We start from the raw sequence: 27332 nt of genomic DNA on the forward strand, positions 1-27332 counted from the left end.
GCGCTGTGTAGCAGGCACTGTGCTGAGTGAGTCTCCCTGCTGCCCCCTGTGCTGTATACCAGGCACTGTGCTCAGTGAGTCACCCTGTTGCCCCCTGTGCTGTATACCAGGCACTGTGCTCAGTGAGTCACCCTGTTGCCCCCTGTGCTGTGTATCAGGCACTGTGCTCCGTGAGTCTCCCTGCTGCCCCCTGTGCTGTGTACCAGGCACAGTGCTGAGTGAGTCTCCCTGCTGCCCCCTGTGCTGTGTACCAGGCACAGTGCTCAGTGAGTCTCCCTGTGCTGTGTACCAGGCACTGTGCTCAGTGAGTCTCCCTGCTGCCCCCTGTGCTGTGTACCAGGCACTGTGCTCAGTGAATCTCCCTGCTGCCCCCTGTGCTGTGTACCAGGCACTGTGCTCAGTTAGTCTCCCTGCTGCCCCCTGTGCTGTGTACCAGGCACTGTGCTCAGTGAGTCTCCCTGCTGCCCCTGTGCTGTGTGCCAGACACTGTGCTCAGTGAGTCTCTCTGCTGCACCCTGATCTGTGTACCAGGCACAGTGCTCAGTGAGTCTCCCTGCTGCCCCTTGTGCTATGTGCCGGGAACTGTGCTCAGTGAGACTCCATGCTGCCCCCTGTGCTGTGTGCCAGGCACTGTGCTCAGTGAGTCTCCCTGCTGCTGAGGAAGGATCAATGGAAGTTTGCTCAAATGGACTAGTGAAAGGGAGGGAAGTGGCAGAGGCAGCTGATTGGATTGTTTCAAGCTTATTTTCCTGAGCAGAGCCGTCAACAACCAGGGAGCAGAGAGTTAAAGTAATCGATGGAAGGAGTAGAGGGGAATTGAGATGTATTTTTTTCACCCAGAGGGCAGTGAGAGTCTGGAACTCACTGTCTGAAAGGGTGATAGAGGCAGAAACCCTCATCACATTTAAAAAACTCTGGGATATGAACTTGAAGGAACAATTTCTCCACATTTAAAATGGGGATGGAATAACTTCTCCACGTTGACACTGTCTCAGCAAACACTCACAGAGAAGATACAGCACGTGTTAGAAACAGAGTCAAGCTCCATCTCAACTGTGCCTGGAGTATCAGATTAACCGGAGTCACTCACACACCCGGATCAGGATCAACATTTACCTTAGTCACTCAGATGCTCCTGTATGACTGACCTTAATGTCATCGGATGCCATGTTTGGGCACAGGACCAGGACAAATAGCAGGGTAGAGTCCTCCAGACACAGCGCATCTCGTGATGGGAAGGTGCACTGCTGACCAGTGTCACTGAGGAATACCTGGTTGTTCTGGAGTGTGGCTCTATTTGAGTCAGTGGGATTTAGGATGTTTGGGTTTTTGTGGGGATCCTCTATCAGAACTGAGTCTGTAGGTTGTCCCTCACTCCTGGACTCTACCCACTTTCTCCATCAGTTTCATTTGTGCTGGCAGCAGGGACTTTACCACCTTTCACAGCTTCAGGAACCAGACACAAAGACAACACTGACAGCTGCAGCTCTAACTGGTTACCACTTCAAATCAAATCAAACTTTCAGGCTGCCAGTTTACAGGGGGAAAAGCATTCTGTACACAGCCTTGGGACTTAACCCCTTAGAAACTGAATCTAACACAACAGAAATATTATAAGTTATTGTCATCTGTGGCTTAGTTAGCACTCTCGTCTTGAGTCAGAAGGTTGTGTGTTAAAGTCTCACTCCAGAGACGTGAACACTGAGGCTGACACTCCAGTGCAGTACTGAGGGAGTGCTGCACAGTCAGAGGGACCATCTTTCAGGTGAGTTAAAGCAAGTCTGCCCTCTCAGGTGACCAGAAAGGATCCCATGACACTACATTGCAGAAGAGCAGGGGAGTTATCCCACAATATGGATCCTACAATCCACATCACAAAAACAGATTATCTAGTCACTATCACATTTTTGTTTCTGGGAACTTGCTGTGCACATTTTGACGACCACGATTCCTACTTTAAAACAGTGACTACACTTCAAAATGCACTTTATTGGTTGAAAAGTGCTTTCGCACACCATGAGTTAACGGAAGAAGAAACATGAAGGCCAGCCTTTCTTTCTTTGGGAAAATTCCGCTTCCTCTGAGCTGGAAATGATAAACCCATTGATGGAGAAAGTATACCAGCCCACAGTGACGTTGACCAATATATTGTGAACAGTACTCTTACTGTAGGCTCCTGAGTGTTTCAGTGAATAGCAACACACTATGCTGTCAAATTAGGTGGTCTGGGTTAAGCTAAAATGTGCATTTATTGTGAGTCATAAATCTATACAGAAGATTGATAAAACAACATACAAACAGCAACACAATGTTCAGCTTACACATCTTTGAATCAATTAAATGAAAATGCATTTAAGAATCACACAAGATCTTTCTCAGACAATAAAATTAATCTTGAAAGAGCGTAAGGTGAACATAACACACCGTTATTACATCAAGGTATGATGGGCTGATGGAACTCGGGTCTGTAGAGGCTCATACCCACTCCCTCACCATACTCAGGATAGTCGTGCTCCCAGACGGGAGAGTACAAACATTACCCATGGTATTAGTCAAACATCCGTCACTTGAACAGGATCTGTCTATAATTCACATCACTAACTAAAGCAGGGTCCAATTTTACCCCATACCCACTCCTGATAGCTGGCTCACTTTACTGACACATTCACACTCACATTAGGGGAAACACTCTCAGAATATTACAGACAGAAGTTTCTTTAAAATCCTATGCTTTAGTCTGGCTCCCAATTCCGATAGTCAGAAATGGCACTAAGCTTTAGTGGCACAGGATGGAGCTCGTTTCCATCATAGAAACCCACCAATAGTTACAGAGATCCAGTGATCACATGGGTCCATGGACCAATCAGTTTCCATCCCTGGAAGACCCTTTAGGTGAGTTGGACAGCGCTTTCTAATTCCCAACTCTCTGTCCTTTGACCCTCCATTCACCACAACGCTTCTGTAGCCGTCAATCTGGTTTAACTACTCCCTCATATCCACCTTCGATACCCTTGTCCCAAAATTACCTTTATTCTCTTCCTTCCTGGTCGATCTGCCTGCTTCTCATGTCCAAGGGGTGTGAGTGTATCTGGTACACAACTGGTTTAGCCATCCATCGACAGATCTGACTGGGCCACATCAAGCACTAGTGGTCCTGCTTTCCTCTGCCAAAACTGCTCATTACTCCAGGACCATCCTGAAGAGAAAAGATAACCCACAACATCTCCTCCCCAAAACCAACTGTGTCCTTGTGGAATTTATGTTCCAGCTGTACAGAGCTCTGTTTAGACCCTATCTGGAGAACTGTGTTCAGTTCTGGGCACCGCACCTCAGGAAGGATATATTGGCCTTGGAGGGAGTGCAGTGTAGATTCACCAGAATGTTCCTGGGGCTAAAAGGGTTAAATTATGAGGACAGGTTGCACAGACTGAGCCTGTATTCCCTTGAATGTAGAAAATTAAGGGATAATCTAATTGAGGTGTTTAAGATGATTAAACAAGTTGATAGATTCGTTAGAGAGAAACTATTCCTCTGGTGGGAGAGTCCAGAACAAAGGGGCAGAGCATTAAAATTCGAGCCAGGCTGTTCAGGGGTGATGTCAGCAAACACTTCTTCACAAAAAGGGGACTGGAAATCTGGAACACTCTCCCCACAAAAATCTGTTCAGGCTGTGGGGTCAATTGAAAATGTCAACACTGAGTTTGATAGGTTTAATGTTAGACAAGGGGATTAAGGGTTACAGAGCCAAGGCAGGTAGAAAGAGTTAAGATATGGATCAGCCATGATCTAATTGAATGGTGTAACAGGCTGAAGGGATTACTCAAGTTCCTACATTCCTTAAACTCCTCTCCATTGCCCTCTCCACTCTCATCTCCAACAACAATTGGTCAGTGTCATCCTCTTCAACCTCCAGTTGAGTGTCCGACCCCATACCCTCTCCATCACAAAGATCACCCACTTCCCCCTCTGTAACATCGCCCATTTCCAACACCCCCACATTAGCCCATTTGCTGTTGAAATCCTCATCCGTGCTGTTGTTGCTTCTAGACTAGACTAGACCATTCCAATGCTCTCCTGTCCAGATTCCCATCTTCCATCCTCCATAAACTTCAGGTCAGCTAAAACTCTGCGGTCTCTATCCTAACTCTCACACCTATCACCCCTGTGCTCGCTGACCTACACTGGTTCCCAGTCCCCTAGTGTCTCAACTTTAAAATTCTCATGCTCCAGTACAAATTGCTCCATGGCCTCACCCCCTCCCTATCTCTGTCACCTCTCACCCCATCTCCCTCCGAGATCTCTGTGCTCCTCCAATTCTGGCCTTTAGTCCAACCTCCCACCCTCACTCCCTTCACTCAACCATTGACAGCCATGTCATTCAGGCTCCATGGTCATGAATTCCATCCTTAAACCTCTCTGCATCTTCATCTCCCTCCCGTTCTTTAGGACCCTCCTTAAATCCCACCTCTTTGCCCATATTTTTGGTCATTCGCTCCTAATATCTCCTTTGTTTCAGTGTTAATTTCTATCTGGTTATGTCTCTATGAAACAGCTCGGGGCGTTTCACTATTTAAAGGTGCTGGATAAATGCAAATTGTTGTTGAAGGGTTGATGCCCTCTTTCCCATCTTACATTCCTTCCAATCCTCAAGGTACTGACCTTGAGTACAGATTGTGGACATTGATTGGCCTGTAGTGCTCTGTTTGAGTGGCCATTCAGCATGTGTAGACCCAGACAGTGAATGTTGTGAGACAGTGGAGACTGTCACTTCCTTCCCTTCCACTAGCCCGCCTGGACAAACTTCCATTAATGCTCCCCCCTGCCCTAGCCCTGAACTCACATTTTTCCATAGTTTCTCTCCTATCTCCCCTCATGCCCCCTCTGAGCTTATTTTGTCCATGAGACCCACCTCGTGTTCCCCAGATGCTATTTTCACTAAACTGCAGGGGGGAGGGGACGCAGGAGACAGGAGGGACTGGAGAGCTGTGCACAGTTCTGATCTCCACATTGATAAAAAGCATAAAGGAACTGGAGAAAGTGCAAAAAACATTCATAAGGATGATATTGAGAACCGAGAGATTGTAACTATCAGGAAAGACTGAACAGGCTACCTTCTTTTCCCTAGAAAACAGAAGGCTGAGGGGTGTAATAATAGAAATCTTTAAAATGATTAATTATAAAATGAAGAATTTGGGGGTAAATGGAGAGAAAATGTCCTCACTTGTGTGGGGGAATCCAAAACTGGGGCCCAGAAATATAAGGTGGTCAATAATAAATCCAATGAGGAATTCAGGAGAAACGTCTTTCCCAAGAGAATGATTAGAATGTGGAACTTGCTACCACAGGGAATGGTTGAGGCAAATAGTTTCGATGATAGGGTGAGATAAAATAGGTGGGGAGTAAGTTCATGTGGAGCATCAGCATCAGAAGAAAGCAGATGGGCTGAAAGGTCTACTTCTCTGCTTAAAAACCAGAATCAAAACAAAAAATGTTGGAAATAATCAGCAGGCCAGGCAGTATCTGTGGAGAGAAACAGAGTTAACATTTCAGCTCGAGATGACCTTTCATCAGAAACTCGGTTGGAAGTTGGGTGAGTCACACCAGCAGCCAACACACCACCTCCCCAAGTCCCACAGCCTAGGTGTCTGTTGTTTGAATTTATCATGTTGCTCACCATTCAAGTGTGAGGTATGTGACAATTCATTCTTATGTTTATTGGCTCTCAGTGCACAGCAACCCATTCACGGCAGGCAGAAACCCTTCAGGTGTGAGGTTTGTGAGATGGCTTTCACCCACTCCTCTGATCTCCTAATCCACAAGAGGATTCACACAGGGGAGAAACCATTCATGTGCCAGGTTTGCAACAAATCTTTCTCATGGTCATCGAGCCTCCATGCACACGAACATATTCACACGGGAGAGAAACCATTCGCATGCCAAATGTGTGACAATTGTTCTCAGCCTCATCAAAAATCCGATTACACCAACGCCTGCACACTGGAGAAACCCTTACAAGTGAGCTCTGCAACAAATCATTCTCACGGTCAACCACATTCTGCAAACACCAATACATTCATACAGGGGAGAAACCCTTCATGTGCAAGTTGTGCAGCAAACCATTCTCAGCCTCTGTGTACACCAACGTAATCATACTGAAGAGAAACCATTCATGTGTGAGGAGTGCAACAAATCATTCTTAGACTCAGCGATCCTCTGCGCAAACAAAAACATTCACACCGGGGAGAAACCATTCATATGCAAGGTGTGTAATAAATCATTTTCATGGTCTTCAAACTTCATTGCACCCAAACGCATTCACACTGGGGAAAAACCATTTATGTGTAAGGTGTGTGGTAAATCATTCTCATGGTCATTGGCACTCCGTGCACACCAACACATTCGAACCGGAGAAAGCCTTGAGGTGTGAAGTTTGTGAGACTGCGTCCACCTATTTCTCTGATCTCCTAGTGCACCAGAGGATTCACAAGTGAGAAACCATTCATGTGCGAGGTGTGTGACAAGTCATTCTCGTGGTCATCGAACCTCTGTGTACACAAACGCACTCACACAGGGGAGAAACGATTCACATGCAAGATATGTGACAAACCATTCTTGGAACCATCAAACCTCCACAGACAGCAACGCATTTACACAGAGGAGAAACCATTCATATGTGAGGTGTGTGACAAATCATTCCTGCAGTCACTGAAACTCCTGCTGCATCAGAGGATCCACACAGGGGAGTAACCCTTCATGTGTGAGGCTTGCAAGAAATCTCTTGTGATGCTTTTGACTCAACTGGGACACCAGTGGATTCACACAGGTGGGAAACCATTCAGGTGTGAGGTGTGTGACAAGGCTTTCACAGTCAGTGCATCTCCTGGTCCATCAATACACTCATGCAGGGAAGAAACCCTATCAATCTAAGTTCTGTAAAAAAGCCTTCACACAGTTGTTGCACCTCCTGGAGCACCAGGCGAACCTTCATGGGAGACAAACCCTTCCAGTGTGACGTGTGTCAGGATTGTTTCACCTACTCCTCTCTCACCATACACCAACGTCTCCACATGGACTTGGAGCCGGGTCTCCTGCTTCGGTTACGCTGAGAGTTGTCTGTGTTGTTTACCCTCCAGTGCTCACACAGGGGAGCTGTTGTTCCAAAGCCCTGTCTGTCTCAGCAGTGTCTGTCTCGAACCTCTCCCACCTTCAGTCCAATCGGTTTGACAAAGCCGTTTTAACCTTTTATCAGATCACCAATCATCACTAAGACATCAACATACATAGAAGCTCCTGTATAAACTCAGTGTCCTTTCAGTTCAGCATCAGATACAAGTCACTCGCTGACTCTCACACTGACCAAGAAGGCAATCAGATACTCAGTGGTTAGAAAAGTTTCAGCTTCTCATCTACCATAGATATGTTTCTAGCATCCGTGCTTTGTGCTCCAACAACTGGATGCCCAAGAAACTTCATCAAAATCCTGCAATTGTTTCATGATGATATGACTGCAGCTGTCTTGAGTGGGAGATCTGAAACAAAAGCCTTCAAAATCCAGTCTGGTGTCAAGCAAGGTTGTGTGATAGCCCCCATTCTATTTACAATCTACCTGACAGTGATTAATCATCTCATCAAATATCAACTGCCCTCTGGTGTCAGTATTAAATACCATCTAGATGGGAAGCTCATTTACCTCGGTCACCTCCGTGCCGAAACTAAACTGACCACCATAGATACACATGATCTACAATTTACAGATGATTGCAGTGTCATTGCCCACTTTGTAACAAATTTGCAAACCACCCTTGATCTCTCCAATTCTGTATGCGTTTGTATCATGGAAATAAGCTCCATCCTGTATCACTAAAGTGCGGTGTCATTTCTGACCATCAGAATTGGGAGCCAGACTAAAGCACAGGGATTTTAAAGAAACTTCTGTCTGTGGTATTCTGAGAGAGTTTCCCCTGATGTGAGTGTGTGTGTGTGTTAGTAAAGTGAGCCAGCTCTCAGGAGTGGGTATGGGGTAGAATCAGATCCTGCTTTAGTTGGTGATGTGAATTCTAGACAGACCGTCTTCAGGTGACAGGTGTTTGACTAATACCATGGGGAATGTCTGTCCTCTCCTGTCTGGGAGGACTACTATCCTGAGTACGGTGAGGGAGTGGGGATGAGTCTTACAGACCTGAGTTTCCTCAGCCCATCATACCTCAATGTAATAATGGTGTGATATGTTCACCTTACACTCTTCCAAGATCCATTTAATGTTCTGGGAAAGATTTTTAGACATTTTCAAATGGGTTGTTACTTTGGTTGATTCAAAGTTTGGCGTAAGCTGAATAGCGTGTTGTTTGTCTGCAGTTTAATCAATCTTCTGTATAGATTTATAACTCAATAAATTATTTTCTTAGCTTAACCCAAATTCCCTGTTTCATCAGTGGGGTGTGTTCCTATTTACTGAAACACTCAGGAGCCTACAGTAAGAGTCCTGGACACAATATATTGGTCAATGTCACTGTGGGCTGGTTTACTTTCTCCATCAATTGGTTTATAATTTACAGTTCACAGGAAGCAGAATGTGTCCCAAAGAAAGAATGACTTGCATTTATATATCAACTTTCACAAACCCTGGTCAACTAAAAGCATTTAGTTCTCTGTTACTATGGACAGCTTTTTGATAGAGAATGGAGTCAAGGGTTATGGGGAGTAGACATGAAAGTGGTGTTGAGACCATAACTGGATCAGTCATGATCTTATCAAATGGCAGAGGGCTGAATGGCCTTCTCCTGATCCTAAGTCCTATGTTCCTAGAGAACGATGACGACAATCATAATTACATTATTACCTCAACAATATCGTATGGAGTTTCTGCTTTGTTTTTTCATTTATGATAAAGTTTAAAATGGTGAACTTTCTCTCTACCCCTCTCATCTTAAATGTTCTGGATGAGGAGACAGAGAGAAAGGTGGAGGAGAGAGGAAGAGAAAGAAAGAGATAAGGGAGTGTGGGTAGGAGAATGAAAATGGAAAGATATGAAGAGGAAACAGAGGGGGAGACTAAATGACTCTGCGGACTAAATGATTTCAATAATACAACACTCAAAGAGCAGCAGCAGAGGGCACTGGAGTTTTATAGAATAGCTGCTTCCCCAAGGTGCTGGGAGTGATTGATGGGAGTTACTCACATGGCATTGAAGATCACCCAAGGAAACTCACAGAGCTGCCTGAACAAGAAACAACTCCCCTCCTTCATGTAGTGTGTAATGGCCGTCTGAGAATACTCCATGTGAATGACACTTACACTAGATCATTCCATAATGCTTTCATTGTTAGAAACTCAGACATCAGACCTGTATTCGGGGAAGGTGAGTGACTCAAAATAAAATCCCAAATGTTTTGCTTCAGTAAAGGGAACCTGCCCTACAATTGCCTGGTCTGGTCTACATGTGAACATGTGACTCCAATCCCACAATATGATTGACTCTTAATTGCCCCTGAAGTGGCCGAGCTCTCTCTGATAAACTATCACAGCGTGGGGGACCGGCACTCAGCACGGAGGCCCAGCACTCTTCTGAATTTCTGTCCTGCACTCACAGTGATGACTTTTATAAGCTCCTTTTACAGAGTATTCGAAGGGAAGGATGTGCAGACAGGAAACTGAAACCAAATCTCACATCAAGATCTGACAGAGTCTGTCGATTCATGAGGACCTGAATTTCATTTCCCTTGAAAGTGGAAGGAGAAACGTTTGTCTGTTCTGTCTGTTGAAAAAGACAACAGTGTGACTGGAAAAGCACCGAGACACAGACGCACACACACACACACCCGAGTGAGAGTGTTCCAGTGCACTGACTGTGGATAGAGCTTTAACCAGTTACACTGACTGAAAAAACATCACCATTCACACCGGGGTGAAAATATACATGTGTTCTGTGTGTGGTCGAGACTTCAACTGATTGTCTGGCCTGCAGAGAAACAAGGACACTCACACCACGGAGAAACCATGGAAATGTGGGGACTATGGGAAGGGATTCAGTTACCCATCTGAGCTGGAAATTCATCGGCGCAGTCACACTGGGGAGAGACTGTTCACATGCTCTGTGTATGGGAAGGGATTCAGTCAGACATTCCATCTGCTGAAACACCGGCAAGTTCACACTGGGAGAATCTGTTCACCTGCTCCATGTGTGGAAAGGAATTCACTGCTTCATCCAACCTTGTGAGACACCAGCGAGTTCATACTGGGGAGAGGCCATTCACTTGCTCTATGTGTGGGAAGGGATTCACACAGTCATCCCACCTGCTGATACAGCAGTGATTTCACAAGTGACTGCAAGGGTTGGATTCTGCTGTTCATCAAATTGAAGACTGAACCATGTTCATTCTGGCATTTGGTGTTTGTTTCTGCTGACATTAATAACCCGTGTTGACCCTGGTTGGAGGATGTTTGATGGGGCAGTGTAGAGGGAAGTTTATTCAGTCTCTAACCCGTGTTGACCCTGGTTGGAGGGTGTTTGATGGGACAGTGTAGAGGGAAGTTTATTCAGTCTCTAACCATGTTGACCTGGGGGAGGGTGTTTGCTGCTGATACCAGCTGTTCACTGATAAAATGTCCCATTCCCCGTCACTGGCCTCCATCACCTCAATGAACTGAATATTTACCCTGAGATGATTAAATAAGCCCATCAGCTTCTCCCTCAGATACAGATCAGGAGGCACAGTGAGTGCCTTGAACATTTTTTTCCAGTGTGTTTGAAGCAGTCCGTGTCCAAATGCAGCAAGAGCTGGTCGATACTCAAGCTTGGGCTGACAAGTGGCAAGTAACATTTGTGCTACACAAGTGCCAGGCAATGACCATCTCCAACAAGAGAGAATCCAACCATTGCTCCTTTATATTCAATGGCATTACCATCACTGAATCCTCCACTATCAACATCCTGGGAGCATCCATCGACAAGAAACTGAACTGGACTGGCCATATAAATACCGCAGCTACAATTGCAGGTCAGAGGCTAGGAATCGTGCAATGAGGAACTCACATCCTGAATCCTCAAAGCCTGTCCACTGTCTACAAGGCACAAGTTAGGAGTGTGATGGAATACTCTCCATTTGCCTGAATGAGTGCAGCTCCAAAAACACTCACGAAGCTTGACAACATCCAAGACAAAGCAGCCCGCTTGATTGGCACCCCTTCCTCAAACATTCAGCCCTCCACCACCGACGCACAGTAGCAGCAGTGTGTACCATCTACAGAATGCAGTGCAGGAACTTACCAAGGCTCCTTAGCACCTTCAAAACCTACAACCACTACCATCTAGAAGGGCAACAGAACACCACCACCTGGAAATTCCCCTCCATGCCACTCACAACCCTGACTTGGAAATATATCGCTGTTCCTTCACTGTGGCTGGGTGAAATCCCGGAATTCTGTCCCTAACAGCACTGTGGGTGTACCTATACCATATGGACTGCAGCGGTTCAGGGATGAAGCTCACCACCGCCTTCTCAAGGGCAATTAGGGATGGGCAATAAATGCTGGCTTAGCCAGTGATGCCCACATCCCTTGAAAGAATAAAAACAACTTGAACCTCGGTCCTGATCACAGATTGATTGCCGATCGCTGATTGAGACAGACGGAGAACTGAAAACACTAGATTGTTTGAACCTGATCCATCCACCCTCACTTCCTGTGTCTGATACACAACCTCAGCATTGTCCCAATTCTCAGCCTTTTAAAAATCTCTCTCCCCATCAATGAGATGATTATTTCTTCCCCTTCCTTTCACTGTCTCAGAAACGCTTCCACTATCCATGGAGGCTCTTCCATTATCTCTCTCCTACAACCAGAACATTTTACAGGACAGCAGGAGGCCTTTCAGTCCATCACATCTCTCCTGGATCTTGAAAGATGGAAGATGTAGACCCGAAACACCAGAATCTCGCTCTTCTCCTCATTGATACTGATGGACCTGCTGTGTATTCCCAGCATTCCGGTTTTCCTAGAATCACAGAGTTGGCTGTGTAAGATGTATCTTTGTTGTCTTGATGTCTTGACTATTTAAAGTGAAATTTCCCTTTTTATTTGAAGTCCCATTTTCCTATGATTTCATGTGTAACTTGCACTGGTTGTGATTCCTGTTAAAGTAATAGTTACTGAAAGTGGAATCTTGTGACATGGTCACAGGGAGTGGAAAACCAGAGAATCATAGGATGGTTACAGGAAAGAATGAGACCATTCAGCCTGTCATGTCCTTGTCAGCTCCCTGTTACAGCAATAGAACAAGTAAAGGAGTAAAAGATGCGTCTGGAGGAGGTGTGAAAGGCAGATTGATGAACAACTGCTGTCCGAAAAGAAAAACAACTGAAAAGGAGACAAAAACCAAAATCTGAAAAGACAAGGGAAATAAAATGGAGCCAGGATTTATGATGTGAACTTACTGAACTCAGTGTTGAGTGAAGAAGTCTGTAGAGAGTTTAATTGGAAGATGAAGTGCTGTTCCTCGAATATATGTTGAGCTTCATTGGAAACACTGCAGGAGACTGAGGACCAGGAGGTCAGAGTGAGAGCCAGGTCACCAGTCATTTCAATTTTCCACTTTGGCTCTGTGGATTAGTTTGTTAATGTTCCTGTTAAGTTAACGGATGATCTTGGGGATTGATTCTGTCCTATGAAACTCTCACTCCAACACTTACTGTCCTAAATAAGATGTCATGATGACACTTGCTATTCAGCAATTGATTTTTGTCCTGCCTGACTTTCCTGAGCCTTAATTCCCTCTGAACTGGATTTGCTGAACCACGTGAAAAGACTCACTCTCTGCTCAGTGCAACTCCCAGAATACAAATAAAATCTGCTCAAATCAGAATGAAACTGTGGGCTCCCAGCTCTGTCAAATTGCCTGTTCTTTCAGACAAGGTGACAATTGAACACATTTACCAGCTCCGTCAACCCACAGGCCTGGGGTCACCTGAATTGGTGAATTGGGAGAAATTCAAAGTCCACTGACAAGGGCAAATCTTTATTGAGAACTTGTCTTCATTTTCTCCACGTGTGTTGTGTTGACAAACCCCCTGCATCCTGTCCTCTGGTTCTCAAACACACTCCCGAGATAAGTCAATCCCACCTTCTGCAGCACAATAGTTTAAAAAATGGAACCTGTTACTTGGACGACAAGTGACAACAAGTAAGGGCTCATCCAAAATTCAAGCCCAGGACCTCAGACACATTCATTCACAGAATGTCCCAAAGTGAGAATCATACCCCTAGACCAATGAACCCCTGGGCAAACAGCTTTTCAGCCAATATATACTTTCATTGCCACCCAAAGCCGATCAGCCATCCTTTCCGACTGTGATAATAAAAACATAAAATGCTGGAAATATTCAGCAGCTCAGGCAGCATCTGTGGAGAGAGAAACATAGTTCATATTTCGATTATCTTTCATTAGGACTGGGAGAAATTGGAAATATGATCAGTTTGAAGCAAGTGAAGGCGTGGAGTGTGTTAACATAACAAAAGGTAAGGTCTGTGATGGAGTGGAAATCAGGAGAGATTAAATCACGAAAGAGCTTTTGCTGCATGGTCACAGGGAGTGGTAAACATGGAATCACAGTATGGTCACAGCACAGAATGAGGCCAATTTGTCTGTGCCAGCTCTCTGTAAGAGTAATGGAACAAGTAAAAAAAATCCTGTGTCTGGAGGAGGTGTGAATGGCAGATTGATGAACAACTGCAGTCGGAATAAGTGTGAAATGAGATTAAAATCCAAATCTGAAAAGGAAAGGAAAACAAAATGGGGGCAGCATTTATGACGTGAAATTGTTGAGATCGATGTTGAGTCTGGAAGGTTTTAATGAGCCAAATTGAAAGATGAATTGAAATTAAGATCAAAGGCAAGACCCCAGAAAACATGGATCATTTTCGGTATCCTGGGAGCCTCCTATCGACAATTTCAGACAGAGATGATGAAATTCATCAGCACCCCCAATGTGACAACTCAGCCTTCAGCCAACTGAGGAAAAGAGTATTTGAGGAGCAGGGTCTCAAACCCAATACTAAGGTCATGGTTTACTGGGCAGCATTGGTTCCTAAGCTCAGCTGGCTGGACAGTTGGGCTGTGATGCAGAATCATGCCAACAGTGTGGGTTCAATTCCTGTACTGGCTGAACATCACCCCCTGCCTGAGGCATGATGACTCTCAGATGAAACTCACCACCAGTCGTCTCTCTTTCTCTAATGAGAAAGCAGCCTCTGGCCCCCTGGGACTATGGCGCCTTTTCCAGATACTTCAGAGACTTGGACAACCGACAGCAGACACCTCAAAGCACTAGAGAAGCTCCAGCAATGGTGTCTTTACAAGACACTCCAGATCTAGGGAAGAAACCTGTTCCCACAGCAGCCTCCTCTCCCAAGTCAACTCGCCCAGCTTCGAGCTGCTAATCGCTCCAAACCAGCTCTGCTGGGTGGGACATGTCGTTTGTATGCTGACACCAGACTCCTGAAGCAACTGCTCTACCCGGAAATCGGTCATGGCAGAAGATTCCCAGGAGGACAGTGGAAATGCTTTCAGGATATCCTCAAAGCATCCCTGAAGAGGCCAAACGTCCCCACTAGGGACAACTGCAGGAACAGCAGCTCAGATTCCAATGAGGCACTTCACAGCTTTTCAGACTTAGCATTGAGTTCAACAACTTCAGACCATGAACTCTCCCCTCCATCTTTACCCCTTTTATATTCCACTAAAAAAAAATTTATTTTTATTTATTTATTCATTTTTTATCCCCTTTCCCCAACCTGCCCCCCACCCCCCCGCTCTCCGCAATCCACCACAAGGCCTTCTGTCACTTGTTTCCGTGTTTTGCTTTCACAGAGCGCTAACCCTTGTTCTGATATTAATACATTCTGCTACCTTATCTTCATGGCATTATTAGCACCTACTTTAGTCTTCACCACTACCATCAACACTCCCTTTGTCTTGTGTCAATGACATCTTTGTTAACCTCTCCTTAGCTCCCACCTATCCCTGACCTTCTACCTTGCTCCACCTCCTCTTAAACAGAATAAACTCCATCATATTTCTACTTTTTAGCTCAGAAGAAGAGTCATACAGACTCGAAACGTGAATTCTGTGTTCCTCTCCACAGATACTGCCAGATCTGCTGAGTTTTTCCAGCATTTTCTGTTTTATTTCAAACATCCTCACTGACTCATGGGAGACCCTGGCTTGTGACTGACCAAAATGGAGAAGGCTCATTTGGGAAGGCAGCGAACACATTGGGTGAAATCTTCAGGAAAATGCTGAAGCAAAGGTGAGGCATTGGAGGGAGTGCACAAACCTCCAAGCATCCCATCTATCCAATCCTTCAGACACCACCTGGCCCACATATGGCAGAGTCAGCAGATCACACATTGCACTCATCAGCTACCTCAGAACGCATAGAACTGGGGTGGAGGCGAGTCATCCTGGATCCCGAGTGACTGCCTAAGAAGAAGGAGCGAAATGTAAAAAATTCCAGAAATCCCACTGAGGTATTGACAAGTGATGTTGAAATACAAAGGAGCAATGGCTTAAACATTCCAAAAGTCAATGACAAGGGTGGGATTCAAACCCACTCATGCAGAGCGCAAGGTGTTAGCCTCAACCTCTTGGCCACCTCAGCACCTGCTGGCAAGGGTGCAAACTGTCGCATTTTGTTTTGTACCCAAGAAGAGTAGGTCATGATGATCACATTTCACATTGGGGGATTTCAAGATATCAGGGTCACCTCACTCTTTAAACCCTTTCAACTCAAGTTCTGAAATGATTCAAAGTGATGACATTTATTCATGGTAATTTTATTCAGTATCAGTAAGACCTGACCAATGCTTAGAGCTGAGCTGTGGTATAAGCACGACAAACATTACCCTGACACCCTGGGTAGAAGCACCATCTCTACAGAACCACACCCAGGTACTGTCAGGTCAATCGATGCAACACCAAGTCTCTCTACAATTTCTGTGCTTTGGGAATCTCCCCTATGGAGACTGATTTAACCCTATCATTACCAGGCGATGATTTGTATTCTCCAATTACAACAATGACATGTACCCACCTGCCTGCCTGAGCCAGGTCAGTCTCAGAATCACTGACTCTCCACACTCGGACTCCTATCAGCTCAGAAACATTCAAATACCAAGCAAGGAAAACATGGCGGCCTTGGAACCGGGTGTCTTGACTCGGGTTCAAGGCTCGATCCTTTTCAGAACACACCTTCTCCTCACCTCCACCACCACCCAGAATTCCCTTGGAGCCATTCCCTCTTTGACACCCTGGTCCACTCCCAACTGTTCATCCCCTTCCAATTGCACTTCCCCATGCAATCACCTGCTCCTTTACCTCCTCCCTCCTCACTGTCCAAGGACCCAAACACTCCTTTCAGGTAAAGCAGCCTTTCACTTGCACCTCCTTCAATTTGGCCCACTGTATTCGCTGCTCCCAATGAGGTCTCCTCTACACTGGGGAGACCAAACGCTGACTGGGTGACTGCTTTGCAGAACACCTTCGCTCAATGTGCAAGCATGGCCCAGACCCTTCTGTCACTTGCCATTTCAACACACCATCCTGCTCTTATGCCCACATGTCCATCCTTGGCCTGCTGCAATGTTCCAGTGAAGCCTAACGCAAACTGGAGGAACAGCACATCATCTTCTGACTAGGCATCTTACAGGTGACTTCTGGCCTTAACATTGAGTCCAATAACTTCAGACTATAAACACTCTCTCCCCCATTTTGATCTTGTAAATTTTTTTCGACCCCCACAAGTCCATCCATAACTTATTTTGCTTTCACAGAGCGCTGACCCGTGTTCTCCTATTAATAAATTCTGCTGCCTTACCTTTATGGCGTTATTAGCACCTTATTTAGTCTTTAACACGACCATTAACAAGCCCTTTGTCTTGTGTCCTTGACATCTTTGTCAATCTCTCCTTAGCTGTCACCTATCCCGGACTTTCTCGTTTGCTCCACCTGCTCCAACCCTTCTTCAACAATATAAAATCTATCACATTTCTACCTCTTTTCCGCTATGAAGAGGACATACGGACTCAAAATGTTAACTCTGTCTCTCATAGACGCTGCCAAACCCGCTTAGTCTTTCCAGCATTTTCTATTTCTATTTTCTTCATGTCCTCCATATATGTTTCTGTATTTCTGTCCAGGTCTTTACATTTTACATCTCATTCTTCAAATTTTCTAATCCTGTTAGATTTCTGGTGAAGTTTACCTTTTCACCATTTGGTCAGTGAATGCCCGTATTACAGTTTCCCATCAAGTCACCTCCTAATCACTTCACTGTGTCACACACAGGATTAAAAATATAGCTCAGTTTAAACATGGTCATCGCAACTGGTGAAGACTTTGCAATCAGTTAATCAGAGGGTTTAAGTTAATTTTCGACGATGAGAAAGAAAACCCGATGTAGGGATTTCCCAGGATTCTGACAGTCCACACCTTTGAGGGGGAGGAGCAACTTTCAACCCCTCATTCAATTTCACTCCGTTAGTTCACAGTTCTGTTCTGGCCCCGCCTTGTGAGCATCTATTCGATCATTTCCCCCTTTTACAGGAGGGCTGTTAATTCTAAATTATTAGCAGCCGATTAATTACATACATTGTACAGAAAGCCACAGTTTATTAAATCATCATAAAATAATGCATTTAAAAGACTCCCCAGCTCTCCCCTTACCCGTATCCATCTTGTGATAACTATTATTTCTCCCTTTTCCTCAATGCTCCATGGAGATCACCATGGAGAGTGTGAAGCGACTGTCCCAGGTTAATCTCACCGGCTGCTGATTCACTGAGAGCTCCAGGCTCGGGTTCAGGATTCATTTGGTTTGGTTCCCTCTCCGCTTGGTCACATCGGCTGATAGAGACAGACTCACTTTTAGCGAGTGGTTTAAACCCTGAACCTTCCTCGTTGAGGAAGGGAGAGAACTCGAAACGGGGGAATGTATGTCCCATACTCACCCTTTCCTGAAACACTGAGCTGTTAATGCAGGGCGACACATTCTGTGTGAATAACTGGGAGAATCGGACAGAACAACACCGGCATGTTGCTGGAATCCGGAGCAGGAAACTCTTTACCAACAGTCACAGATTGCAACTTCTTTCGAGTACAATCACAGTTCTTGGTTTTTCCGGGAGTGGGACATGAACCCACAACCCTCTGATTCAAAGGCGAGGGTGCTATGAACTGAGCCACAGCTGACAAGGACATTTATATTTGTGATATTGAGATCGGTCGAAATGCGTTTTGGGGGCGGGGAACGGGGTGTCTCAGGGGACATTTGAATTGAGCTGAGGCAGCAGTTCCGTTTCTAGAGAAGCTGAAGCGCTGCCTTAATGGGGTGAAGATTTCCCAGCTCCCATTGTACCTGAAGCAAATCTATTTGAATGTGTGGAATCAGAGCTCCTCATTCATGGTGGAGTCTTGGAATATATCTACAGCGGAATATTCTGTATGTTCGGGTCATTTCAATACATTTAATCCCGGTCCCTGTATCTTGTTCAGACTCTGTGAATACATCTACAACAGCAACACCAGCTTGTTATAATATCACACTTTGAACAGGGTGAAGTGTCTCAAAGCGCTTCACAAGGAAATTTCCAAACACAATTTGACATCGAGTCTCCTAACGTGACATCAGGTCAGATGGACAATAGCTGGATTAAAGAGATAGAGAATAGTTCCCGCACTGATGGTGGCCATTCGGCCGGTCGTGTCGGTGCTGTATTTCTGCAAGAACAATTCACCTAGACCCACTCCCCTGCCGTTTGCCCATAGCCCGCATTTTTTTCTTCACGTAATTATCCATTTCCATTGTAAATGCCTCAATTAAACCAGCCTTCCCAACACTCTCAGTAACTGCGTTCCAAACCTCCCTATTGCCTGCTCTTCTCCGAGGAGAACAGTCCCAGCTTCTCCTATCGGTTACATAACTGATGTTCCTCAGCCCTGGATTAATTTTCTGCATCCTCTCTAATGCCTTAACATCCTTCCGAAAGAGCGGTGCCCAGAAATAGACACAAAACCCCAGTTGACGCAGAACCACTGTTTTAAACAGGGTTAACATAACTTCCTTGTTTTGTTCTCTATGGACGTATTTATAAAGAAAGTTTTAAAGAAGGGGACAGAGGAAGTGAGGCAGACAGTTTTACAGAACAAACCCCAGAGCTTCGGGCCTTGGCAGCCGAAGGTGTAGCCGCCAGTGGTGGAGCTGTTAAAATCACGGATACTCAAGAGGCCGGAATTGGAGGTGTACAGGTATCTGGGAGCTTTGTAGAGCTGGAGGAGATTATAGAGACTGGTAAGGGTGGGGGAATGGAGGGATTTGAAAATAAGACTGAACATTTTTAAATTAAGACATTGGTCAACCAGGAGTCAGTGTAGATCAGCGAGCACAGGAGTGATAGGTGAATGGGACTTTGTGTGTATTAGGACACGGGCAGCAGACTGTTGGATAACTTCAAGTTTATGGAGGGTAGAATGTGGGACACCAGCCAGGAATGCATTGAAATAGTCAGGCCGAATGTGATAAAGGCCTGAATGAAGGCTTCAGCAACAAATAATCTCAGGAAGAAGCAGATTTCGCTGATGTTATGGAAGTGGAAATTGGGCCTGTGCCTCATCCCGAATCCTTCAGTCATATTCCCGCCCATTTGAATGTCTTTCACGTGGTTACGTCAATCATTTCTGCTCCTTTCTGGATGTATTTAAAACGTGGTCTTCAATCATTTTAAAGCTCAGTGCTTTTGTCAGGGGTGTTCTTTAATAATATTCTGCTCCGTGTAATTGTAACATACACAGTTTCTGAATTATATTCGGCCCTTTGAATGCATATAATGAGCATTCCTCAATTATGTTCTGGCCTTTTGATTTTGTTGAATGTGCGTTTGCAATCATACCTGTAGTTCAATAATTCTCAGAACCTGTCAATGTATCTAATTCGAGGTCTCCAATCATGTTCTGACCCATTTGTATGTAACTCTCCCGGATTCCTACATCACCCTTTGCATTTCTAACGCGAGTTCCTCCCGAATGTCTCTTATCTGAATGTATCTGCTGTGGTTTCCTCCATCATGTTCGAACTTTTTTGAATGTCTCTAAAGCAGGATCTGTAAATTGCTTGGATTCTTTGAATGTATCGAATGTATTTTCTTCAATCGTTTTGGGCCCGTTGTAAGTATCAATTGTATTCTCCAGTCATTTTTGGAGCCCAATGAATGAGTCCAGATCCTGGTCCTTTAAACTTAGACAGTTCATTTGAATGGATCTAATCCGGGTTCTTCAATCAGACTGGGTTCCTTTGCTTGCGTCTATTGCGGGTCCTTCAATGATTTTCGATTCCTTTCTTTGTTAATGGCAAATCTTGAGTCATGTTTTGGTCCTTTTAAGTTGATCGGATGGGGTTCCTACAGTATGGTCAGATCTTTTGAATGTATGAAATGCAGGTTTCTCAAACATGTCGCTGCCCTTTGATTTATATAATGTGGGTTCCTCAATCACGCCACGAGAACTTTAAATATGTCTAAAGTGGGTCTTCAGTCTTGCTCTGAATCTTTGAATATATTCAATGAATGTTCCTCATTCATGTTCTGACCCTTTGACTGTATCTAATGCCAATTTTTCAAATATATTCTGGTCCTTGGAATATATCTAATCCGAGGTCTGCAACCACATTCTGACACTGTTGACTGTATTTAATTCGTGTCATGTTATGGCCATTAAGTACACTCTAAATCTACTGTTAAGCATCAGCAAACTGGGGGAAAGTGTCGGCCAGGGTAAGAAACATTACTTACACAGCAATAACCTGCTTGCTGAGTGTGGGTTCCAACAGGGCTCCAGACCGCATGACAGCCTTAGTAGAAACATGGAGAAAAGAGCTGAACTCAGAAACTGGAGTGAGAGCAATTCCTTGATATTCAGGCATCGTTTGACAGACTATCGCATCAAGGAGCTCCAGCACAACTGGAGTCAATGGGAATCAGGAGAAAAGCTGTCCTATGGTTGGAGTCATACCTAGCGCAAAGGAAGATGTTTGTAGTTGTTGGAGGTCAGACATCTCAGTTCCAGGACATCACTGCAGGAGTTCCTCAGGGTAGTGTCCTCGACCCAACCATCTTCAGCTGCTTTATCAATGACTTTCCTTCCATTATAATGTCAGAAGCGGGGATTTTCACCGATGATCACATAGTCTTGACCATTCGTAGCTTTTCAGCTACTGAAACCGCCTCTGCCCATATGCAACAAGACCTGAACAACTTTCAGGCTTGAGCTGATATGTATCAAACCATAATCACTCCATACAATTGCCAGTCAATAACCATAACGAACAAGGGGGAATCTATCCATGTCCCCATGACATCCAAGTGCATTACGATGGCTGAACGGCCCCTTTCCCCCCATCCCCTGCACAATCAACATTCTGGGGCGACCATTGACCCAAAAACTGAACTGGACCAGCCATATAAATACTGTTGGTACAAGACTGCATCAGAGGCTGGGCATTCGGAGAAGAGTAGCCCACTTCCTGTCCACCATATACAAACACAAATTAGGAGAGTGATGGAATGCTCTCCACTTACCTGGATGAGTGCAGCTCCAACAAGGCTCAAGAATCTCGACAAAAATCCAGGGCAAAGCAGCCCATTTGATTCGCAAGACAACATTAAACATTCACTCCCTTCACCACAGACGCACAGCGGCGGCAGTGTGTACCCTGTACAAGATGCACTGAAGCAACCCACGCAGGGCCCTTCGACAAGAAGTTCCAAACCTTCAACCTCTGCTACCGAGAAGAGTAAGGTCAACAGATGCTTCAAAACACCATCCCGTGCAAATTCCCTTCCAAGCCACACAACATCCTGACTTGGAATAAGTCACAGTCGCTGGGTCAAAACCTTGGATCTCCGAAACATCACTGCGGGTGTTCTTACACCATATGGACCGAAATGGCTCAAGAGTACAGTTCATCGCCTACTTTTCAAGGCACATTAGGGCTGGCAACAATGCTTCATAGTTTGAAGATTTCAACAAGATTTCAGCATTTTCAACAGAACTTTTGAGAAAATTTCAAAGAGTGAAGAAAAGGAAAATCATTGTGTGCAAAATGTTCTGAAATTTCATGGGCTGCAAAATGTGGTAAAAATTTGACAGTAATTAATGATGAAAAATCTGACCAAGGGTCATTGAAAACAAGAAGGGTATGAGAGAATAATTCAAAGAGTGAAAGGGTGAAAATTTTGACAAAAGTAGATAATTCCAGTGAAAATGGAGAAGACATGTGGAATCTTCAAAGATTGAAAAATATGAGAAAAGTGGAAGTGAGAAATATTTGTGAACTCAAAGAGTCAAAATGTCAGAGTGATTTAAATTGAAAACAGAGAAAACGTGAGAAAATAATTCAAATAATTAAAATGAGAAAAGGTTGCGATGAATTCAGAATGAAATATGTGAGAAACGTGCTAAAATGTGAGAAAACTGTGAGGCTATTCAAAGAATGAAAATGAGCATGATTAGCAAAATTCAAAGAGTGAAACGTGAGAATAAACAGTGAAATTCATAGATTGCAATTGTCAGGAAAATGGGTAAAAATTATGCAAAGATGAAAAATGTGACAACGTATTGCAAGGGAATGAAGATGAAAATAATGAGAATCTTCTATAAAAATGTGAGAAAATGACATCGAAATTATGAGAGACGGAAATACGTATGTAGAATTCAGAGTGGAAAAGTTCAGTAAATTTAGAGAATGACTCAAGAGTGAAAAATGTGAGAATAATTCAAAAACTGAAACATAATTTAAATGTAAGCTAAATACAAAGAGTGACAATTCATTCATCTACAGCGAGACAGTGTGAGAGAAACAGTGGGGGTCACTTGCAGCGAGAGAGTGTGAGAGGAGCGGGGTCATTTACAGGGAGAGGGTGTGAGAGAAACAGCGGGGTTATTTGCAGCGAGAGAGTGCAAGAAGAGCGAGGCCTTTGAGAGTGTGAGAGAAAAGTGTGAGACCATTAAGAGTGCGAGAGCGAAAACAACGCGGAGAGCAGCTGATTGATGAGTAGGATTGGTGAGTATTTCTAGTCTTTAAAGTAAATATAAGGTCTTTAGTTTGTGTTTAGATCTCTAGCCTTTTTCTCTCTCCTTTTCAAAGATAGCTTGTTAAGAGTAACATCGATACTGGTGTGTATAAAAAATAATTATAATAACGTGTAAAGAATAGGGATACTACAGTAATTAACTAATACATTGAATAAAATACCATAGCGATGGCAGGACGGGTGATGTGTTGCTGCTGCAGCATATGGATGCTAGTGCACATGAATGCTAGTGCACATGAAGGTGATCCAGAATGGACACATCTGTACCAAATGTTTGCAGCTCGAGGAAATTTGGATCCGAGTTAAGGAGCTGGAGTCTGAGCTGCAGACATTGCACACATCAGGGAGGAGGAAAGTTACCTGGACACTTTGCTCCAGGAGACAGTCATACCCCTCAGATTAGGTCATTCAAATTTGGTCTGTGATCGGGGACTGGAGTATGTGACTGCAGGTGAAGCAGGTATGGGCGCCCAGGGAATAGCGCTCGAGGAGCCTCGGCCCCTGCAACTGTCCAACTGTTACAAGATTCTTGCAAGCTGTGTGAACGAGAGCAGGGACTGCAGGGAGGATGAACAAACTGACCACTGCACCGTGGTACAGGGAGCCAGTCAAGTGTGTGGACGAAATGGGAACGTAGTAGTGGTACGGGACAGCATATTTAAGGGGATAGGTAGTGTTCTCTGCAGCCATGAGTGTGAGTCCCGAAGGCTGTGTTGCTTGCTTGGTGCCAGGGTTAAGCTCATCTCCTCAGGGCTGGAGAGTAACTTGAAGTGGGAAGGGAGGTGATCCAATTATAGTCGTCCATGTTGGTACCAACGACATTGATAGGACTAGAAAGGAGGTTATGTTGAAAGAATTTGAACAGTTAGGAGCTAAATTAAAAAACCGAGCCCCCAAGGTAATAATCTTCAAATTGCCAACTGAGCCATGAGCAAACTGGCATAGGGTAAATAAAGTCAAGGAGCTAAATGCTTGGCTGAGAGATTGGTGTGGGAGGAATGGGTTTCAGTTCATGGGCCACTGGCACCAGTACTGGGGTAGAAGGGTGCTGTTCCAGTGGGACAGGCTTCACTTGAACCATGCTGGGAGCAGCGTCCTGGCGAATTGAATAACTGGGGCTATGGAGAGGGCTTTAAACTAAATAGGAGGGTTGGGGGGGAGGGTTCTGGAAGGAGGATACATAGGCTTACACAGCAAAAGGCAATGACAGCCTTGCAGGCCAGCTATTTAGGTAATTATACTCAGAGTGCGACAGGAAGGGACAGAGTGTACAAACGTAAAAAGAAAAAAACAGGTAATAGGGTCAAGGGGAGAAAAAATGGAAAAAAGGCAAAATTAATGGCCTTTTACATAAATGCACATAATACTTGGAGCAAAATAAATGAATTAAAGGCACAAATGGAGGTTAATGGGCACGATCTTATAGCCATTATGGAGACGTAGTTACAGCAAGATCAAAGCTGGGAACTAAATATTCAGGGGTATGTGAATTTTCGAAAGGATAGGCAGGAAGGAAAGGGTGGTGGGGTAGCTTTGGTAGTATGGGATGGAATAAGTATGATAGCAAGAAAGGATCTTGGATCAGAAAATGTAGAATCCTTATGTGTGGAGGTAAGAAATAACGAGGGGAGGAATACACTGTTGGATGTAGTATACAGGTCCCCTGACAATAGCTACGCTGTAGGACAGAGAATAAATCAGGAGATAATGAGGGCATGTAAATAAGACAGTACATTAATCATGGGTGATTTTAATCTTCACGTAGATTGGGAAAACCTAATTGGCAGAGGTTGGCAAGAGCAAGAATTCATAGAGTGTATTCGGGACAGTTTGTTAGAATATTATGTTGCGAATCCAACCAGGGATCAGGCTATTTTGAATCTGGTAATGTGAATTGAGGCAGGTTTAATAAATGATCTCAGAGTAAAGGATGCCCTAGGAAAGAGTGACCATATTATGGTAGAATTTAGCATTCAGTTTGAGAGTGAGAAACTTGGGTCGGAAACAACTGTGCTAAGATTAAACAAGCGCAAATTCAATGGAATAAGGGCAGAGTTGGTTGGAGGGGACTGGGAAAGCAGTTTAGCAGATGGTTGATGAACAATGGTAGACATTTAAGAAAATAGTTCATGTCTCTCAAAAAGGATATATCCCAATGAGGAAGAAGGATTCAAGGAAGGGGATAAATCAACCATGGTTAACCAAGGAAGTTAAGGACAGTATCAAATTGAAATAAAAAGAAACATACAATGTAGCAAAGATTAATGGTAAGCCAGAGGATTGGGACAGTTTAAAAACTAACAAAAGATGACCAAAATAATAAAGAGGGACACAATAAACTTTGAGGATAAACTAGCAAGTAATATAAAAGTGGACGGTAAGAGCCTCATTAAATATATAAGAAGGAAGAGAGAGGCCAAAGTCAATATAGGCCCCTTAGGGAATGAGGCTTTGGAAATAATAATGGGGAACCAGGAAATTGCAGAGGAGTAAAGTAAATACTTTGCATCACACTTCATGGTAGAAGATACTAATAGCATTCCAAAAATGTTAAATAATCACGGGGCAAAGGGATGGGGGGTGGGGTGGGGGTGGGGGTGGGGCGGGTAGGAAATAAATACAATAACTATCACTAGAGAAAAAGTACTAGGGAAGCTAATGGGGCTAAAGGTCGCTAGGTCCCCTGAACCTGATCGGTTGCATCCTAGGATATTAAAGGAAGTAGCTATAGAGATAGTGGATGTACTGGTAGTAATCTTCCAAGAATCCTTAGATTCTGGAAAAGTCTGATAGGATTGGAAAACTGCCAATATAACATGCTTATTCAAAAATGGAGGGAGACAAAAAAACAGGTAATAGGCCAGTTAGCTTAACATCTGCCATTGGGAAAATATTATAGCCTATTAAAAAGGATGTAATAGCAGAGCATTTAGAAATACATTATCTAATCAAGCAGAGTTAGCATGACTTCATGAAGGGGAAATCATGCCTAACAAATTTATTAGAATTCTTTGAGGAGGTAACAAGCAGGATAGATAAAGAGAAACCAGTAGATGTAATATATTTGGATTTCCAAAAGGAATTCGATAATGTACCACACATAAGGCTACTTAATAAGATAGGAGCCCATGGTGTTGGGGGTAGTATATTTGCATGGATAGAGGATTGGCTAACTAATAGAAGACAGAGGGTTGGGATAAGGGGGGCATTTTCAGGATGGCAACCTGTAACTAGTGGAGTGCTACAGGGATCAGTGTTGGGGCCTCAATTATTTACTATATATATGCATAGCTTAGATGAGGGATGTGAATGCCAATGACACAAAATTAGGCAAGAAGGTAAGTGGTGAGGATGACTCAAGGAATCAATAGAGGGATATAGGCAGGTTTAGTGAGTGGGCAAAAACTTGGCAGATGGAATATAATGTGAGTAAATGTGAGGTTATGCACTTTGGCAGGAAGAATAGAGGGGCTAAAATTATTTGAATGGAGAAAGGCTGCAGAAAGCTGCAGCACAGAGGGATTTGGGGGTCCTCATGCATTAATCACAAAAAGCTAACATACAAGTTCAGCAGGTAATAGGGAAGGCAAATGGAATGTTGGCCTTTATTTCAAAGGGAATGGAGTATAAAAATAGGGGAGTCTTGCTAAGTCTATACAAGGTACTATTAAAGAAGTTATAGCAAGGCACTTAGAAATATTCAAGGCAATCAGTCAGACTCAACATGGTTTTGTGAAAAAGTAATCATGTTTAAGCAATTTATTAGAGTTCTTTGAAGGAGTCACATGTCCTATGGATAAAGGGAAACTGGTGGATGTACTGTACTGATATTTCCAGAAAGCATTTTATAAAGTGCCATGTCAAAGGTTAATGCTGAAAATAAAAGATCATGGTGTAGGGGATAACATACTGGCATGGATAGAAGATTGGCTAGCTAGCAAGAAACAGAATTAGCATAAATGGGCCTTTTCTGGTTGGTAGGATGTATTGAGTGGTATTCCACAGGCCTCAACTTTTTACAATTTATATAAATGACTTGGATGAAGGGACCAAAGGTATGCTTGATAAATTTACCACAGAGATAGGTTGGAAAGAAAGCTCTGAAGAGGATGTAACAAGGCCTCAAAAGGATATAGATAGGCTAAGAGAGTGGGCAAAGATCTGGCAAATGGTGTATAATGTGAGCAAATGTGTAA

At 44.1% G+C, this 27332-nt stretch overlaps 2 protein-coding genes and 1 pseudogene across 3 annotated transcripts in view; 1 reads left to right on the top strand and 2 right to left on the bottom strand.

The window, feature by feature from the left end:
- Positions 1 to 6747, top strand: part of LOC144695173 (uncharacterized) — a 29629-nt pseudogene extending 22882 nt beyond the window's left edge.
- The window catches only part of LOC144695247 (uncharacterized), a 486191-nt gene that overhangs the window by 129328 nt on the left and 329531 nt on the right, over positions 1 to 27332 (bottom strand). The window lies entirely within an intron of this gene.
- Positions 1 to 27332, bottom strand: part of LOC144695203 (uncharacterized) — a 341679-nt gene that overhangs the window by 34232 nt on the left and 280115 nt on the right. The gene's annotated exons all lie outside the window — the stretch shown is intronic.

The sequence above is a fragment of the Cetorhinus maximus genome, chromosome 21, assembly GCF_964194155.1.
Source record: "Cetorhinus maximus chromosome 21, sCetMax3.hap1.1, whole genome shotgun sequence".
Taxonomy (NCBI): domain Eukaryota; kingdom Metazoa; phylum Chordata; class Chondrichthyes; order Lamniformes; family Cetorhinidae; genus Cetorhinus; species Cetorhinus maximus.